General features: G+C 41.4%; 1 protein-coding gene across 2 annotated transcripts in view; it reads left to right on the top strand.

Moving 5' to 3' along the window:
- The window catches only part of ca5a (carbonic anhydrase Va), a 79843-nt gene that overhangs the window by 63165 nt on the left and 1493 nt on the right, over nucleotides 1–15185 (top strand). The gene's annotated exons all lie outside the window — the stretch shown is intronic.

Below are 15185 nucleotides of genomic sequence, written 5' to 3'. Positions count from 1 at the left end.
TTAAACCTATAATTGAATCTGCATTTACTACCACCTTTGGTTTTCCATGGATACACAAGAGTTATACAACCCATCCATGCTGACCAAGGTGCTTATCTGTCTTAATCCCATTTGCTTGCATTTGGTGCATCTTTCATATCCACATATGTCGAAACATTTTCTGAATGTTGCAATGATACCTGCCTCTACCACTTCTTTTGACAGCTTGTTTCATATATCCACCACCCTTTGTGTGGGACTATCTTGCTCCTCAGATCCCCTTGAAATCTTTCTCCCTCATCTTAAACTTGTGTCATTGAGTTTTAGACTCCCTTATCCTGAACCGGACTTGCAGCGTTTTATATTATCAATCTCCAGCAGGGTCTAGTGATTACAATAAAGTTGACCAAAACAATCACTTGCACCTTTTATTGAACCATGCACTGTCTGGGCACGACAATACACAACAAGCCTAGGCAACAAAACAACAATGAGTCCAGCTCCATGGTTGTCAAGCAACTCGCTGATGGGGTGGACCTGCAAGGTTTGCTGTTCTTAGTATCCAGCAGCAACTTGCAATCATGAGAGAGATGTATAGGACGAACAAATGCACCTTAGATGCAGTGGCCATTCTGGGTTCAGTCAAAGCACACCATCATCTTAACGGAAGATAACTCAAGCCCTTCAGTCCATGCAACAGCCTTCTGAATCTTTTCTGCAACCTTTCAGGCTTAATCTTCTGTCACTTTCTCTCACAAAAACTGTTCTCTAGTTGCTTGTTTTCCCAGACTATCCATGTAATAAAATCTTTCATTCTTGGAGTCATTGTTGTAAATTTCTTTATCCAAAACCTTTACAGCTTCACTAAAGTATGGTGCCAATTTGTAGCTGATCATTAAACAATGATGGCTTATCTTGAAACTCTTGTTCTTGCACTTTATGCCTCTATTTGTAAAGCCCAGTACCCTATGGTTTTTAAACCACTTTTTTAACCTACCTGTTGTAACAAACTCTGCACATCACAGCCCTTGATTTTGTTCCTTTGCCCTTTTAAAATTGTGTACTCTGAAAGACCTGTTGTCATTCTGCTTACCAAAATGTAGCAGTTGGCATTCCTCAGCATTGTTTCACTTGCCAGTCCATTCTACAACTCTGCCTACATCTCCTTGAAATTATTCCTTGAAGGAAATTGCTTGATTAGTATTTACCTTACAGAAAATTCAAATCTCTTTAACAAAATAAAGAAGAGTATACAAGCACAATTGGAATCAGTTTATTATTGTCATATGTCCCAAGATACAGTGAAAAACTGGTCTTGCATACTGTTCATACAGATCAAATCTTCACAATGCATTGAGATAGAACAAAGTAAAACAACAAAATGCAGAATAGCACAAACTGCTGGTGGACCCCAGTAGATCAGGCAGCATCTATGGAGAGGAATAAACAGTCAAAGTTTTGGGCCAAGACCCTTCATCAGGATTGCAAAGAAAGGAGGAAGAAGCCAGAAGAAGTTGGGGAAGGAAAGGAGTACAAGCTGGCGGGTGGTTCTCTGCAGTTTGTTGTGATCGTGTTCAGAGCAGTTGCCATACAAAGCCATTATGCATCCAAATAAGATATAGTTCATTTTTTAAAAATTGGTGAGGGTCAAAGGGGACAAACCAAGTTTCTTTAGCCTCTTGAAGAAGTTGAGGCATTAGTTAGGTTTTTTAACCATGTAGTTACACCTGGACAAGCTATGGGTGATGTTCAATCCTAGGAACTTAAAGCTGTCAGTCCTCTCAACCTCATCACTGTTGATGTTGACAGAGCATGTAGACTACCCTCTTGGTGAAGTCAATGACCACTTCTTTTGCTAGCATTGAGAAAAAAGTTGCCATGTCACCATGTTACTATGCGCTCTATCTCCTTCCTATACTCCGACAAGTTGTTATTTGAGATGTGACCAACTATGGTAGTATCATCTGCAAACTTATAGATAAAATTAGAACAGAAGTATGAAAAATGTGCTGGAATGATATCAGAGCAGTGAGTTCCTACCTGTCAGGAACTGTTTGTTAGATTGGGTTCCACTCTAGAATAAAGACTGATATGTGACAGCATTTCAGGATTGTTAAAAGGTTTGATAAACAGAGAGATTGTTTCCATATTGTATTCCAAAGCACGATATAGAAACATAGAAAATCTACGCAACAATACAGGCCCTTCAGCCCACAAAGCTGTACTGAACATGTCCTTACCTGAGAAGTTACCTAGGGTTACCCATAGCCCTCTATTTTTCTGAGCTTCATATACCTGTCCAGGACTCTCTTAAAAGACCCTATCGTATCCACCTCCATCTCCGTCGCCCGCAGCCTGTTCCACGCACTCACCACTCTCTGTGTTTAAAAAAAAACAACAACAACTTAACCCCTGATATCTCCTCTGTACTTACTTCCAAGCACCTTTAAACTGTGCCCTCTTGTGCTAGCCATTTCAGCCCTGGGAAAAAGCCTCTGACTATCCACACGATCAATGTCTCTCATCATCTTATACATCTCTACCAGATCACCTCTCATCCTCTGTTGCTCCAAGGAAAATAGGCAGAGTTCACTCAACCTATTCTCATAAGGCATGCTCCCCAATCCAGGCAACGTCCTTGTAAATCTCCTCTGCACCCTTTCTATGGTTTCCATATCCTTCCTATAGTGAGGCAACCAGAACTGAGCATAGGACTCCAAGTGGGATCTGACCAGGGTCCTATATAGCTGCAACAGTACCTCTCAGCTCTTCAACTCAATCCCGTGATTGATGAAGACCAATGCACTGTATGCTTTCTTAACCACAGAGTCAACCTGCGCAGCAGCTTTGAGTATCCTATGGACTCGGACCCCAAGATCCCTCAGATTCTCCACACTGCCAAGAGTCTAACCATTAATACTATATTCTGTCATCATATTTGACCTACCAAAATGAACCACCTCACACTTATCTGGGTTGAACTCTATTTGCCACTTCTCAGCCCAGTTTTGAATCCTATCAATGTCCCGCTGTAACCTGTGACAGCCCTCCACACTATCCACAACACCCCCAACCTTTGTGTCATCAGCAAATTTACTAACCCATCCCTCCACTTCTTCATCCAGGTCATTTATAAAAATTACGAAGAGTAGGGGTCCCAGAACAGATCCCTGAGGTACACCACTGGTCACTGACCTCCATGCAAAGTATGACCCGTCTACAACCACTCTTTGCCTTCTGTGGGCAAGCCAGTTCTGGAATCACAAAGCAATTTCCCCTTGGATCCCATGCCTCCTTACTTTCTCAATAAGCCTTGCATGGAGTACCTTGTCAAATTCCTTGCTGAAATCCATATACACTACATCTACTGCTCTGCCTTCATCCATGTATTTAGTCACATCCTCAAAAAATTCAGTCTGGCTCGTAAGGCATGACCTGCCTTTCACAAAGCCATGTTGACTTCCTAATCATATTATGCCTCATTATATAATGATATAATTAACATTCTGAATGCGAGCTTAAAATGTGGGACAATACCATAAGGAGTTGTTGAGACAAATAACAATAATGCATGCAAAGAAAAGTTAAGTCATCACAAGGGATAAAGAAATAGAAGTATTAGGAAGACTAGAGGAAAGGAGGGCAATAAGCCCAATTGAACATGTTAGACAGAATGGGCTCTCTCCAAGTTGTAAATATTCTTGAAGCAACTTAATTTAGCCATCAGGCTGCATTCATATTAAACTCTTAAAGCTCTTTAATCCATTTCTCATCCTGGTACATACTTGAGCTAGCATTAGAATAAGAAATAACCATGGCAAGGAACAAACTAAAAATAAGATGCTAAGCAAATTCGATTAATGTTTACAATTGCATATCTGTGTTTCCAAAGGTGGTATTAATGCCAAATCAGATTATGCAGTTTGTGTTAATGCTGTACTTAAATGTACACAACAATTGTGTCACTCTTTATAACATGATTTCATCTGACTCTGCCAACCAGATGCAAAATATCATTTTGTCAATGTCACGATACATAATCACCTGTTGTTCTGAGACAAATCAAGATATTGTCTCAGGATATCTAATTTACTAAAATTTCCATTTGTCCATTTTGTATATTATATCTCAGTATTTTGTTGAGAATTGGTGGTATTTGCAATGCTTTTTGGCTCTATATCTACTCAATACAGTGAATTCTGGTTAATTGGGACACTGGGGCCACTACATTTTGGCCCAATTAAATGGCAGCAACAATTAACCAGAGTTTCATGGAAATAGTTAAAAAAGACAAATTACCATTCAACTGAGTGACAAATTATGTATTTAAATAGAATACAAAACAAATTACAACACTACCAACATCACTACATTAATATAAAACTGTGTATTAGTTCCTAATAGTTGTTGACAGAGGAATTAATGCAGTGCACACTGCTGTGTTCTTTTGATTTACTGTAAATTAACAAAATCAACACCTAATGTAGATAAAGGACTGCCTTCAAATAATGCTTTCAACGATTGCATCCTCCAAATCTTCATTTTCATTGTAACATTCAAAATGATTGTCAAAGTCTTCAAGTTCTTCATAGTTCCTAACTTGTCGAAATAGTGAAATCATTTCATTTTCACTCCCAGCCATCTCCAAGCCTGAATGCTTAAAACCACAGTGAACAAAACGGTTTGGAATTGTCTTACGGCTTATTGTTTGCCAACTACCAGTGACAAAAATCACTGCTTTTTGAACACAAGCACGTGTAAGTTACGCTATTTAAAAACTGTTCACTCTAAACACAGTGTAGTGTTTAATGGCCATACAATGTGCACGCAACAGACACTAGTTAGAAACTGTGCAGCAACTGCCCCAATTAAACAGCATAGTTTCTCAAGTAAACAAAGGGAATCCTGGCTATTTTCTCAATTTGTTTTTGTTCTTTAAGAGTTATCCCAAATAAGCAGTTCCCCTGATTAACTGATGGCCCAATTAATTAGAATCCACTATATTTATAAGGTTATCAACTTTTGTTTGGTCAGAAGAAAAGTTGGCATCAATGCATTCAAATAAGTTGATAGTGATTTTTTTAATAAATGTATAAATGCAATGCCAGGAGCATCATGAACAGTTGTGTCGAACGTGGCTTGTCGTCTGCGTGAGAGTCAATTGCAAAAGCCATCGTAAGGAATTAAAGAGCACTAATAATACTAAATGTTTAAGATCTTTGGTTGCCATTAGGTATAGAGAGAATAGGAGCTTATAATTCGAGAACATTGCAATTTGATTGAAATAACAAAAGGACTGGATTTAGGTAATTTCATACATTATTTAACTAGATAGATTCAGCAGAACTAGGAAATACTTATATTGTATCCAAATCTAGAACTCATTTAGACATTAGAAGTTATCTGTACTGGGAGCAGAAGAATCAATGGAGATTCTATTGAATGCAAAGTCAAGGGATTCCAACTCAGACTGTTAATTGATGAGAGGCCATGGAGAAGCAGAACCGGCCATCCTCACTAACTCAACACCAAGTGTATGATGGTAATATACCGTGCTGATTTAAAAGTATTCAAAACACCCTGCACCCCGCACCCCTGCAGGAGTTTTCATGTTTAATTGTTTTACAACATTGAATCGTACTCGCATTCAATTGACTGCTTCTCCCACCACATTCTACATGGCACACTTTCCGCCATGAGGAGGTACTTGGTGTCCCTATCCCAGTCGCTTCATCAACACCACGATTCTCTCTCCGCCACCTGTAATGGACCTGTATGCTACTTTATTCGATGCCGGATCCACGCTTTCAATCACTGGTTCTTTGACTTTCTCATGTCCTGCATGGATTGGAAAATCGCCCATCGCAGACCACAGAATCTGCTGTCTCCAATGCCTGCAGGCCCAAATGTCTCCAGACCACGATCCCTGCTGCTGACCTCAACAGCTTTAACGATCCAGAGCAGATTCAAAACCCAGACTCCACTGTCATCAATGCAGGTTCCAACGACCTTGGACACCTCTGAAGTGCCAATTGTGCAACCTCCCAGCTGTGACTCCAACCTTGACCTCCAGGCTGGGTCTTCACGCACTGCCACTGGAACCCCCATTTCCCCTTCTCCCACCATCACTCCACAAACCTGTCTCTTTCAGGTTCCACTACTAGCTCTTGGGTCCTCAGAGGCTCCATCTTCCTCTCACCCCACTATACCTGAACACTTCAAGCCTTGGTTCCCCTCAGACACTATCAGCCCTCTTCCTCCCTCCAATCCCAGCTGTCATCCATGTGGGGTCACCATCCTGTCTGACCTTCCCCTCTCTGAGGTAGAGCATCCTGTCCTCAGTAAGAGCCTCACATTTGTCTCCCTGTGCTCACGCCTCAGTGAGTTTCATGCCCGCAACAAAACTGAGCTCTTCTTCCACCGCCTACATCTCCGAGCCTATTTCTTTGGTGAGGACTCTCCACCCTGCACCAATGACCTCTTCTCCCATCTTCATTCCTCTTCTTCTTCTTGGATACCCTGCCCTGGTCTTCTGCCTGCTCTGGACCTTTTCATTGCCAACTGCTGACAGGTCATCAACTGTCTAGACTTCAACATTCCTCTCCAATTCCAACCTCTCCTTCCAAACTCTCTGCTCTCCACTCCCTCCACACCAACCCTAACCTCACCATCAAACCCGCAGATAAGGAAGGTGCTGTAGTAGTCTGGTGTACTGACCTCTACCTTGCTGAGGCCCAGCACCAACTTTCAGAAACCTCCTCCTACTTGCCCCTTGAAAAGAATCCCACTAAGGAACACCAGGCCATTGTCTTCCACACCATCACCAACCTTATTGACTCTGGGGATCTCCAATCCACCACCACCAACCTCATAGTTCCTGCACCCCACATCTCCTATTTCTATCTCCTACCCAAGATCCACAAACCCGCTTGTCCAGGTAGACCCATTGTTTCAGCTTGTTCCTGCCCCACTAAACTCATATCTGCATACCTCGATTCTGTTTTATGCCCCCAGTTCAGTCCCTTCCTACCTACATCCATGACACTTCACATGCTCTGGATCTTTTCAATGATTTTAGGTTCCCTGTCATATTTTTACTACGGATGTCCAGTCCCTATACATCTCCATCGCCCACCAGGAAGGCCTCAAAGCTCTCCGTTTCTTTCTGGACACGAGATCCAACTGGTTTCCCTCTGCCACCACTCTCCTTCACCTAGCGGAACTTGACCTCTCTCTAAATAATTTCTCCTTTGACTCCTCCCACTTCCTCCAAACAAAAGGTGTAGCCATGGGCACTCGCATGGGTCCCAGCTGTGCCTGCCTGTTTGTCTGATATGTGAAACAGTCTATGTTCCAAGCCTACAATGGTGACCGTCTCTCACTTTTCCTTTGCTACATCGACAACTGCGTTGATTGTGCTTCTTGCACCCATGCTGAGCTCATCCACTTTGTCTCCAACTTCCACCCGTCCTCAAATTCTTCTGGTCTCCCTTCCCTTTCTCAATCTCACTGTCACTATCTCCGGAAACTGCTTATCCACCAATGCCTGTTATAAACCCACAAACTCTCATAGCTACCTGGACTTGCCTTGTCCAACCCTGCTACTTATAAAATGCCATCCCCTTCTCTCAATTCCTCTGCCTCCGCTTTATCTGCTTTCAGGATGAGGCTTTTCATTCTAGGATGGAGATGTCTTCCTTTTTCAAAGAAAGGGGTTTCCCTTCCTCCACCGTCAATGCTGCCCTCAACTGAACCTCTTCTGTTTCACACACGTCTGCTCTTACCCCATTCTCCTGCCTCCCTACCTGCAATAGGGTTCCTCTTGTACCACCGCCCCCCCCCCCCGGCCTCTAAGTCCAGCACATAATTCTCCACTACTTCTGCCATCTCCAATGGGATCCCCAAGAACATCTTTCCCTCCCTCCCTCCATTTTCTGCTTCCCGTAGGGATCACTCTCTATGCGACTCCCTTATCCATTCGTTCCTCCCCACTGATCTCCCTGCTGGCAATTATCCTTGGAAGCAGAACAAGTGCTACACCTGCCCCCTACACCTCCTCCCTCACTACCATTCAGGGCCCCAAACAGTCCTTTCCGGTGAGGTGACTCTTCACCTGTTGACTGGTCAAAACCAAAAAAGAAATTGAACAAATTACAACTTTGCAAGGACAAAGTTCCTCCACCCAGTGTAAGCCCAAGATGATAGCAACCAATTCTGCTGTATATACTGATATACTTGTGTTTTAACTGCTGAAACCTTAAAAACCCATCTTTTTGCTCATTGTTTGATCTTATTAATCACTAATTGCATCCTATATACAGTTAAATTGAAATTGCTAACCCGAATCCATAAAGTTCCTCATCTGCAATAAGTGATTTATCCACCCCAGTACCTATCTCAGAGAAAATAACATTAATCATAACATTAAACAATAAAGGGCTACAAATACTGCCTTGGGGGGATCCACTCTGATAAAACACTATCTCTTTTTTCTAAAACTACCATATGTTCCATAGTTTGCGCAAAGTGGATGTTTGTGACTATAACTAGAGGGGTCCGATAGGGCTTTCCCAGGTTTTAGAGTAGGCACTAGTACTGCCATTCTCCAAGGGGAGGGAAGATGGCCTAAACTCAAAATATGATTCAAAACTTTTAATATTATCTCAAGCGTTGTCGGCTAAATGTTTAAACATACAATAACATGTATCATCCTTTCCTGGAGCTGTCTGACCTGTACTATTAATAGCTTTCTTAAATTCATACTAAGAAAACTCTACATTACTAATACTATCACTGCTACAGCTGGGTTCCAACAAATCAGGATATTCACTTAAATTATCTTGATTATGAATTGCAGCAAATGAACAAGCTGTTAACCCAACCTTCTCTATTTCAGTAATGTGTATGTGGCCTGGTTACACAACAATGCTATTAATAAAAACGCTGGAGACGGAAGCTAAGGTTCATGATTCCTTACCGGCAGAAACTGAACTCGGCACACACGTACACATCAATACGTGCCTAATAGCACATGCAACGACGTGTTACCAAAACAAAGTAGTCCCATATTATACTGTAGGCTATATGGTACACTCCTCCCCTTTTACTTTAATAGTGTATCAACTTTTTTTTACTGGGGCACTATGCTAAACAAATATGTTTACCCTTAACATAGAAACACCTACCATTTGTTTACTTAGTAACTTAATAATATCAAATTATAACAAGCCTTTTTTTTTACCTTTGGTCTAAGACCCATTTATAACTCAAGTCTCGGGGGGGGGGGAGGGGGCAGGGTTCTTCTCTAGATTGCCCAGCTCTGAAACAAATAGGTCTTCACTCTATTGTCTGGAATAATTAAACAATTCACAAATTGGCAGGTTCCAGTCACAAAGAGTAGTCACCTCCATCTTGCAAAGATGACAAAAGCAAAGTGAAATCCGTGAAAAAGTGAATGTTACTCTTAAAAATATGTATAATCATCAAAACTGAGACGGCATTGGAAAGTGTCTTCAAATAGTGTGTTCTTCAGCCTGTCAATAAACTTGTTTGTTTTAATACAGATTTCCATATAAAAGTCATGAAATGTTGACCTCTGAGCATAGGGAGTTAAGAAGATGTACGCCTCCAACTTGCTAAGAGTTCTAGGCAGCAGATTGCCTCCATATAATGGGTCCGCTGTGCAGGTGTCCTAGATATATACGCATCTTTATGGTATCATTTGTCTTCCTTACCTGTATCTCATTTGTTCCAACTGAGCTAATTACACAGCCAGTCTTCGTATTCTCCTTAGATTCCAAACAGATAGCCTGACCTTTATGGTACCATCTCTTATCGTAATATAATTTTCGGCTGGTGATTCAGCAGGAGTGCTGGGAAGATGCTCAGGAAAAGACGGAGATGCTGGTCTTTTCAGAGATTTAAGCTTATTGAGAGTTTGCAGATCTTCATTTATCTGTTCATCTGTTAACAAGTAATTTAACTGTGCAGGTGCAGGTTTTCATCTTTTGTCTGTAATTGGAACAGCGTCATTAGGTCTCCTCCTTTGTTTCCTAGTCGTTATTGGCTTTACCTCCATAGAATCTCCTGTGAGTTCCATTGTTAGCCTCTCATTCTCAATCATCTTTTTCTTTTCTTCTAACTCAATCTTTTTATCTTCGAATTCCTTCACTGCTGCTTTCTTCTCTTCAACATAATTCCTTTCCACTTGTTCTGTCTCCCTTGCATCCTCCGTATCTTCATCCGAGTCGCGACCACGGATACTGCGTTCGTCCTCATCGTCGACGCTGTTTAGCTCCTCCTCCTCGTTGTAATAGTCGACAATGGGTGAGGGGAGAGCTGCGGACATCTTCCCCGCCAAGCTGCCCTCCTTTATTGACACATCTAGTGCCTTGATGGTGTGCCAATCCAACTGGATTTTCCTGAGCCATTCACGTCCCAGTAACGGTGGTCCTCCATTTTTCAGTACGTAGAGGTTCAGCTGCTGTGTTTTGTCTCCGTAGGTCACTATCACTTTAATTTTACCTTTGGGACGCACTTTCTGTCCTGTGTAAGTCTTTAGCAGTAGTTTAGTTCATTTCAGAGGTACGTGAGAAAACAATCGTTTTAGTCGTGTGCAGAGATCACTGTTATAGCTGAGCCTGTGTCCAATTCCATTTTCAGTTTCACGCCTGCCATTTGTGGAGTGATCCTTATTACTCTTCGATCATCTGTCTCTTTCACGCTGTGAAGTTGCAGACAAGACAATTTACTTTGGTCTGAGTCGTTTTCATCAGAACTGCCTTCTTCCATTTTGTGTACATTGTTGAGTTTCCCTTTCTGGGGTTTCTTGTTTCTCTGTATTTTGTCCTTTTCCTGTTGTTTACTAGCTTTGCATACTCTGCCAGTGTGGCCCTGTTTGCTGCATACTTTGTCTTTAAATCAACAGTCATCAGGGTCATGTGACCTGTTCCCACAACGGTAGCATTGTTTACTAGCTTTGTTTGCCACAGTTTCTGCATTCTTTGTCTTTAAACTAACAGTCATCAGGGTCATGTGACCTGTTCCCACAACGGTAACATTTCTTCCCTTCATTTCTGTTCAGTGACATTTTATTCGTAGCATATTCCAGAGATTTTTGTTGTATCTCTGAGGCACCCCTTGCTGCTGTTTCCATTGATATTGCAATGAGTAGCTTCTGTGTGGTTTCACAGTGCTTGCCACACACTAACCTGTCCCTCAATGCGTCTGATAGACCAGCTCCAAATCGAAAATGTTCTGATAATTTGCGCAATTCAGCATAATATTCAGAAATGCTTTCATTTTTGCTCTGATTCCGTTTGTGAAATTTAAATCTTTCAGCACTGACCAGTGGTTTAAATGCTGTTGGAGAGTGTCTGCTAATTGCTTGAACGTTTTGTCAGCTGGCTTTTCAGGGGTTAGCAAGCTCCGTAGCAGGCTGTATGTCTTTGCTCCCATAATACTGAGTAAGATGCTGGCTTTCGTTTCATCCTTAACACCTTTAACCTCACAATATAACGCAACCCTTTCAATGTAAGTTGCCCAGTCTTCAAGGCCACTATCAAGTGCTGTAATGGTTCCAATCATTGCCATCTTTATTATGTTAATTAAGCCCTGTTCTCCCCTTATTTTCTTTTTTGACTCATGTGTCCTTTTTGCTAGCGCCACAAGCGCACCCGTCTAGATGTGTGTACGTCACTCCTTTTTATCTCCCTTCCGGGGCTGGCAGACCGTCACCCCTGGGGGTCATCGCCAGCTGTGGTCTCACCTGGACGTGCTGCGGCTCCGACTGTGTCTCTTGGTCTCCTGACCTTCCGATCCCGACTGTGCTCCTGCTTCCTTTCAGACTCGTGGCCTTGCTCTGCCTCCTTCTCCCGCTCTTTGGCTTGTTCCTTGCGCTCTCCCTCCGAGTGTTGTTATCAACTAAAACCCAGCATTACAATAAGATATAGGTTCATTAACCTCATCACCAATTTGTTGTGTATGTGGCCTGGTTACACAACAACGCTATTAATAAAAACGTTGGAGACGGGAGCTAAGGTTCATGATTCTCTACTGGCAGAACCCAAACTCGGCACACACGTACAAATCAATACGTGCCTAATAGCGCATGCAGCAACGTGTTACTAAAACATTAAGTTGTCCCTTATTATACTGTAGGCTGTACAGTACAAGTAACGATCATATTACCTTCTTTAATCAATACTGGAATGTTATTATCCCTACAACTCCTCCTCTCCATTTTTTAATCATTACCCAACATCTCCAAGTTTAATAAGCCTTCCAATACTATCACAATATGACCTCCAGTAAACCGTTTTCGTAACCTTCACTACTTTGCTCACCATGGCCTATGCCCTTTTATACTTAATAAGGTCACTTGGAGAGTGATACTTCTTAACTTTCCTAAACACCATATTTCTCTCCTAATTGCTTTTGCACACCCCTCAGTCCACCATGAGACAGCCTTTCTTCTGTTAGTGCCCATTTTAATAGGGATCACTTCCACCATAGTTAGAATAATGTGGCATAATCTTTCATTGTAGAAATCCACATAATCTTCAACATTCAAGCCTGACAGATGATCATTACCCAATGTTTCATCTCCCATGACATTCCACTCACTCACTCCAGCCAGAATGTTCAAAGCTAAAGTTAAATTTATAGCAGTTTCAAAACTATTATGAACATTAAGTTGTACTCGTCTCATCATTAAGGCACATAAGATAGGAAATATCTAAAAATTCTTCTACAGTGAAACCATTATAATCATTCTGCGAACAACCCCACAGTGAACTATGTGCGTTAAAATCCCCACACCATACAACTCTTAGTGAGCTAGAACTATGTATGCTTTCCAACAAATCAATTGAAAACTTTTCACAAGGGTTGTAAAAATATACCGCTTTAACACCCCTACCTGTTGCATCAAATACTTCTACTACAAGTGCCTCATCTACTTCATTCACATCCGCAGGTCTATGTCTTATACCTTAAAACTTGAAACACCATCCCCTCTACCAACAAAAAACCTATCATGCCTAATTACAATTTAATTCTGCAAGGAAAAACTTAAATGTGGTAATAACCAGGTTTTCTGAATACATATAACATCAAGTAGATTTGATAAATCAGAAATAAATTTCTTAAAGTCTTGACCATTACAAATCAGGCTTGTCACATTCCACTCCAATATTCTTAAACCCATTGTGTACCTTCACAAGGAGACTGAAATATACAAATACCCCACCATCAGAGGTTTATTTATAGTTTCGCACATAACACCAGTTATACCCAGAAGCTTTTCAGCAGCTTTCACAATAATTTTAATTTTCTTAGTATGTCAAGATGTCCAAGCATTACAATTCACCACATCCATTAATATTATAAACATCACAAACTTCATTTTATCAACTAGTCAAGTGTCTTTAGTGAGAGAAATATGATGCCAACATACAACTTCTGCATAAGACACCCCTGACTGTACTTTTACCTGTTGAACTTCAGCTGCCTTCTTAAGCTCTTCACATCCTCTGTTTTTTATTTATTTACTTATTGGGATACAGCGTGAAGTAGGCTCTTCTGGCCCTTCAAGCCACGCTACCCAACAAACCACCAATTTAATCTTGGCCCACTCATGGGACAATATACAATACTCAATTATTTACCTACCAGCTAGTATGTCTTTGTATTCTGGGAAGAAACCTGAGCATCTGGAGGAAACCCACACTGTCGTGGGGAGAACATACAAACTCCTTACAGGTAGTGGCAGGAATTGAACCCGGGTCGCCTGTAAACACTACACTACCATGCTGCCCCCTAAGCTGCACTACGTTCTCTTCTGCAATTACAACAATAAAACTTTATGCCTTCACAATCTTCATACTTACTACATCTTAGTTCCCGGGACATACTGCGCAATATTCCCAAACCTCTGACATTTGTAACATCTAAGTGGAGGTGGAATATAAGGTCATACATTATGACTAACGTACCCCAAACTAACTTTATCAGGGAGCTTCACTTTATCAAAATATATCAATACAGATAAACTATCCATCCTTTCCCCATTTCTGACTTCTTGCAATCTCTTTACCTCCTTAACCTTGCCTCCTGTAAATAAGACTTAACCTCTTGTATCAAAATCTCTACTGCGGCACCTGTTATAATACCCCCTAATACCTCTATTTTCATTAGGCAATGTAGATACTATCTTTTTGCCAAGTAATATCTTTAAAGGTAATGCCTTCTCACACTTTCTTATCATTACAAATAATTAACACATCACCTCCTCTTAAAGTACAAACACAATCTATATTCCCTATAGCCGACTTTAACTCTGCAGTTAATTTAATTGGATTGATAGAAGAAGGCTGTTCTGGATCAAATTTAAACAATACTTTAAAGTCTTCTTAAACATGAGGAAATCTGCAAATGCTGGAAATTCAAGCAACACACATCAAAGTTGCTGGTGAACGCAGCAGGCCAGGCAACATTTCTAGGAAGAGGTACAGTCGACGTTTCGGGCCGAGACCCTTAGTCAGGACCGTCCTGACGAAGGGTCTCGGCCCGAAACGTCGACTGTACCTCTTCCTAGAGATGTTGCCTGGCCTGCTGCATTCACCAGCAACTTTGAAGTCTTCTCTCCTTTTTTTCAAAATATCCCGCCCTTCCTCTCCATCACTTGAAATCACTCCAATGTTATGTTTCTTTATCCATTTTCCAGATCAAGATTCAACTTCATTTCAACCTCCTCCCACCAACCCACATTCACTCGAACCTGCCCTTTGTGGTTCCTTTTCCAGATCCTTCCCCCTACCCAAACCTACACTATTTCCCTACTTTCCCACACCATTAACAGTGCAGCACCACCAATTGCCATTCCTCTAACCTCCAGCCGAGCCAAGAGCAAAAGAGTCCGTCCGTGCCCTCCCAAACCAGTTGGACCTTCCAGATATAGGTTTATTTTTACTACAATCAATTGAAACACCTTGACTGCACACGGTGATCTCCATTTAACTAATTATGTGACTTCTAAACCCAGCTGGCTGCACCAGTGATGATTTGATGTGTCATTTTAAAGGGGATGAGTACATTTGTAATTAATTATTTTATATTTGTAATTAACTTAGATCACTTTGTCAAGATCAGTTTCCACTTTGACATGAGTCTTTTTACTGTTGATCAGTGTCAAAAAAGCCAAATTA

Source organism: Mobula birostris, chromosome 15 (genome assembly GCF_030028105.1).
Source record: "Mobula birostris isolate sMobBir1 chromosome 15, sMobBir1.hap1, whole genome shotgun sequence".
Taxonomy (NCBI): Eukaryota; Metazoa; Chordata; class Chondrichthyes; order Myliobatiformes; family Myliobatidae; genus Mobula; species Mobula birostris.
The sequence above is the reverse complement of the archived record's forward strand: the minus strand, read 5'-3'. Positions and strand labels throughout refer to the sequence as shown.